The sequence below is a fragment of the Phascolarctos cinereus genome, unplaced genomic scaffold (assembly GCF_003287225.1).
Source record: "Phascolarctos cinereus isolate Bilbo 61053 unplaced genomic scaffold, phaCin_HiC Scaffold_3;HRSCAF=262, whole genome shotgun sequence".
In the NCBI taxonomy this organism is placed as follows: domain Eukaryota; kingdom Metazoa; phylum Chordata; class Mammalia; order Diprotodontia; family Phascolarctidae; genus Phascolarctos; species Phascolarctos cinereus.
The window spans coordinates 91,527,199-91,532,933 of NW_027555736.1; positions in this window are offsets into that span (position 1 = coordinate 91,527,199).

A 5,735-nucleotide genomic window follows, 5' to 3' on the forward strand; every position below is an offset into this window, starting at 1 on the left:
TTAGAAAGTGAGGGAGAAAATGTTAAATCAGATTAAACTTAAAAGTGTGTCAAGTGTCTTCTTTTTTTTCTAAACTAGTTAAATATTTATCAGCATACCCCTGGAGAAGAGTGAGTGAAATCTGGCTCTCGAATTCCCAGCTGACCAGCTCTGCTCGATAGCTAAAATCGTTCTCCCGCAAGTCACCATCATCTCTTTGGAGTTCAGCTTTTTCTGAGCTCTCATCCTCTCCGATCTTTTTTTGGAGCGTTTGACCCCACTCTCCTGGACACTTCCTCCTTCCTTGGCTTTGGTGAAACTGACCTCTCTGGTTTATCCTCCTATTTCCTTGGTCTCCTTTTCGTGGGTCCTTTGTCTTCTATCTCCCAAGGTTATTCCCTATGTCTTTCACTCTTCTCCCTTTACCTTCTCTCCTTTGTTGCTTTCATTCACTCCCCATGTGTACAGTTATTACCTTTAAGCAAGAGACTGCTAAACATGTATATCTATCCTCAAGCTCTTTTCTGAGCTCCACTATTACATCTCAAACTGCCAACTGGCTATTTCTGCCCCTACATCACAACACCCAAAACTTATGCCCAGAAATTAGAGGACCTTCTTTGCATTCCCCTTAACCTGTCCCTTTTCACAGTTTACCCGTAGCTGCTGAGCATACCAAGTGCTGAGTGACCTCAGTTATTATTGATTCTCCCTTCCTCCCCATCTTTCTCTCTCTGTCTCTCTCTGTCTCTCCCTGTCTCTCCTCTTTCTCTGCATCTGTTTCTCTCTCTCCCTCCCTCTCTGTCTCTCTCCCCTCTCCCTCTCCTTTCTCTCTGTTTCTTCTCCTCCCTCCCCCTTCCCCCTTCCCCTCTCCATCTCTCTCTCTCTCTCTCTCTCTCTCTCTCTCTCTCTCTCTCTCTCTCTCTCTCTCTCTCTCTCTCCCCTCCCCCCAACAAGATGCCAAGTCCCATTGATTCTCCCCCTATAACATCTCTCTCAGCTGTCTCCATCTCTCCCTTCCCTCTGCTGCTATATTAATATCTTAGGTCAGGATTTCATCCCCTCTCATCTAGACTGTTAGAATAGCTTCATCACTGGTCCCCCTGCCTCTGATCCCTCATATCTCCAATGTGTCCTTTATGCATCACATGAAACTCCTTAGCCTGACATTTATAATATCTCTAACCTGCCTTTCTGGCCTTATTACTTCCTTTCAATCAAAAATAAAAAATGACAATCCTTGCTAAAAAGAATTTCCACTCTAGTCAGTGGTAGCATAGCAGGAAGACCTGGATTCAAATCCAGGTTTGATTAAAATCCAAGTGGCTACTTGGCTATGTAACCTTGGAGAAATCATTTATCCTTTCAGTGAATCTAGACTACTCTTCCAGACTGTAAGTTGCAGAGAAGGAGCCAACTTGCATTGGTAGAGGGAATTTCTTCACCTAGGTGGGAGGACAAGAGAAGGTACCTTGTAGGGGGCACAGTGGAGAAAGTCCAGGGAGTCTGGAGTGGAATCTGTAGAGGAATAAAGAGGTGCTTGAACTATTTTTCCCCGTCTTTTTATCCTCCACACCTGGCACTGTGCCTCATACACACAGTAGGCATTGAATAAATGTTTCTTGGATTTTTGTTTGTTTTGTTGATTGCCTGTCCAGTAAAGACAGATGGCATTGGAGTCATTGGTATGCAGATTAAAGTTTGATTCTGAGGCCAGTCGCTTAAATCTCCAGACTTTTAACATTCAAGTTTCTCTAAGGAGTTCCCATTTTTCCTTTGCTCATAATTCTGTGAAATATTACTTTTTCAAAGTGAAGTCTTCTTTCTTTAAAAATAACCTTTATTCAGATGAAATTTTTTTGGGGTTGTTGAAAGTTCAATTATTGCTTTCAATTGTGCTTTAAATAAAATACTTAGTTTTATTCTTTAAAAAAAGCCACCGGTGAAATTCTTATCTTTCCTCTTGAGCTTGGACCAACCAAAATATTTCTTTTCTCTCATTAAATTCCTCTGAAAGCTCTTAAAAGCTATAGCTTGTAAGATTGGAGGTTTCTAAACCAACTTTTGATCTTTCCCAATCTTCCATCCCATGCACGGGTTCCCCCCAGTGTTTAAATGTAGTAATAAATAAATGGATGAAAAAGTTTTTATCAAGCACTTCCTATGTACCAGACCCTATGTTAAGTACTGAGGATGCAAATATAATAAGCTAAGATAGTTCCTGCCCTCAAAGGGCCTATATTCTAACATGGGAAGACAATTGCTATAGGAAAGTAATGGCTAGAGAAGGGCTTTCTAGTCTGGGAAGTCAAAAGGTTGGTGAATGTAGCCACAGATCAATCAGATCATACATCCTTTCCATGAGGAACGGTAATGTTGATTTGACTACTTTTCCTAGAACAAGAGGTAAGGGATAGGGAAAAACAAACCATGGCAGCATGGAAGAAAGATAGCCAAGGTACATCATGTTTTGTCTGTCCTGTGCTTGATATGGTGAACTCTAGTCTATCAGCAGAGCTACAGTCCCAGAACCAAAGCTGGCATTCAGACTTGGAGGTTAAGGGTGTAATGATAGCAGACTTCGGTGGTAGGGGGCTGTGGCACAAAGATCATTCCAGTATAGCATAGCATGGGTTTTGAGCCAGCTCAATATGGTGAACTCATACCAATCAGAGAAGGGTGGCTGCAGGATGAGAGAAATCAGTCCATGCTTCCCATGATGGGACTTGTAACCAGTCACTAAAGTGGTGTGATTTCCAGAACTCCACAAAACTCTCGGTTTTTCCTGGGGTAAATTCAGGCCAGACCATGCTCAGGAAAGTCAAATGGGCTACTCATAGTTCTCCAGACATGCCCCAAATTTCCTGGCCTCTGTAATTTTTTTTTCGTATCTGGAATACTTTTCACTGGGATCTCCATCTGTCAAATTTTTATTCATTCTTCATGACCTACCTAAAATGACACCTTCCCCTAATCTTTCCTATCCCAACCCTTCCCCACATGCACATACTCAATCAACTTCTTAACTTTCTCCTACCTCTGATCCACCATAGTTGCTCAGAATGGACAGGCATGGAAGGATTTTGATTTGCATAATTAGAAGAAGTATCCATATCCATAAGGTCACCATTCCATTGGAATCCAGGGATATTGGACTGCTTAGTACATGCTACCTTGAATTATAGTTGTGTATGTGCAGTTCTCAATAGACTCTAAGTTCCATGAGGACAAGTACTATCTCTTATTCATCTTTGTTCCCCAGCAATGCCTGGCCCAGAGGAAGTCCTTTTTAGTCTGGGAAGCCACAAGGTTGATGAATATAGGCATGGGGCAATCACTTCATATATCCTTTCCATGGGGACTGGCAATGTTAATTCTATTGCTGTGCTTAATAAACACTTAATTAAATTTAATTGGGCAAATATATACTCTTCTAAGGCATAGGAAACTACCAGCTAGCTGTCTGCTAGGTTCTGTTTCCACTTTTACCTTGTTTCTAGACTTATGGTGTGATGGAAATTAACTAGCATAAATATATGGCTTTAAGGTTCACAAAGTACTTTCCATATATTATCTCATTTGATCCTCACAATAACCTTGGGAGGTAGATGCTATTAGTATCCCTCTTTCACAGATGTGGAAACTAAGGCACAGAGAAGAGGTTAACTGACTTGCCCAGGATCAGACAGCACTTGAGGCAAGATTTGAAGTCAGGTCTCCCTGACTCTGAGTCTGGAGCTCTATACACTATATCACCTGGCTGTCTGGCTCTACACCTTACTAACTGTGTGACCCTGGAGTCCAATTAAAAACCTGCTGTAGTAGTCCAGGCCAAAAGTGATGAGCACCTGAACTAAGGTGGTGCCTGTATGAGTGGAGAGGAGGCAATATATGTGAACCGTGTTGTGGAAAAAAATGACAAGATTTGACAATTGATTGTATATGTATTGCGATGGAGAATGAGGAACATCTGGAATTGCCTGTCTCAAGAGATGGTGGTTTCTCCCTCCTAGGGGACACTGAATGATCACTTGCTAGATATGTTATAGTAGGAATTTCTCTCTATAGAGTTTGGAATAGATATCTATTTAGTTTCCTTCCATCTTTCAAATTCAGTGATTCTGTGAGTCATTAACACCAATGTTGGGAATCTGGGTAACTGGAGAGATGATAGTACCCTTGGAAGTAGTAGGGAAATTTGGGAGAGGGAAAAGTTGGGGGAGGGGGGAAGAAAATGACTTATGTTTCAGGCTTTCTGAGTTTGAGATGTTTCCAGGACATCCACCTTACAGTGCTCAATATGCCATTGCTGATGGGGGACTGGAGCTCCAGTCAGAGAAATTAAAGCTAGATGTAGACATATAGATCTGGAAATTGTATAGATATGACAAAGGAAACCATGGGAACTGATAAGATCACTAAGTGAGAAATTATAGAGAGAAAATGAAGAGGGCTCAGGATAGAGCATTAGGACACAGTGAGTGGTTTTGTCATGGGTGAAGATCCAGCTAAGGAAGCTGAGAAGTAGTAATCAGACAGATGAAAGGAGAACCAAGAGAGAGCAGAGCAACAAAGGCCTAGAGAGGAGGGAGCAACCAGGAGAAGGTGATCAACAGGGTCAACACTGCAGGTAGGTCAGGTATCCCATAGGATAAGGACTGAGAAGAGGCAATTAGATTTAATAATCAACTGCTCATTGGTAACTTTGGAGAGAATAGTTTTAGTTGAATGATGAGCTTGGAAGCCAGAATGTAGAGGATTTAGAAGAGCTCCTATTAATGGTCATCTTCTCTGAAAAGAGTATAGTTGCAGAGAAATACTCTTGCTTCCACTTAGCTCTAACTGATGGACATAGTAGCACTCAATCTCCCAAGCTCAAAAGTTTGCCTACAACGTTGGAAATGTCCATCTCCGTGTTGCTGCTTGATCACATATCTTCAAAGAAATAAACTCAAAACAGAGATCCATAGGACAGTTTAAGTTCACCAAGGTAGCACTTATGTTCATGGATGTCAAAGTGGAGATAAGACCCACCCTACTCCTGCCCCACCCTCCTGGAAGTCCAAGAGAAAGGCTTGCAGAATCCCCAAAGTCTTGTGAGTTGGGACAAAAGAGTACCAGGGAGCAAAGTCACTCTTTTGAAGACCCATATGGGTTATTCCTCCTGATTCAGAGGCCAGTCTACTTTGTCGTAGCACCCATTAGTGAGGCAGAGGGAAGCACTATGGGAATTTGCATGTCTGTGAGCATGGGGCTGAAATCCCCTTGGGTGCAAAAACATGTGTACCAATGATCTCATCTCCATTACATATAAAATAGGGATAATAACACCTGTAGTTACCTGATTCCCACCACTTTCTCTTCAGAACACGGGGGCACTGTGGGTATGAAATGCTATATATAATGGACATTTGGTATATTGATAAGGTTTGTCTGAACCCTTTTATTCCCCTTTGTTATAAAGGATGACTCTTCAAAAGGAAAAAGAGGTATATTAGAAATATTGGTGATATAGTGATAAAAAAATCAATAAAATTTACTTTCAAAATTAAAAAAAACTTTTTAAAAAAAGAAACTTTTTTTTTTTGCTTTTTGGTGAGGCAATCAGGGTTAAGTGACTTGCCCAGGGTCACACAGCTAGTAAATGTCAAGTGTCTGAGACTGGATTTGAACTCAGGTCCTCCTGGCTCCAAGGCCAGAGCTCTATCCACTGTGCCCCCTGGCTGCCCCCAGAGCTTTCTCAAAGAGAAAATTAT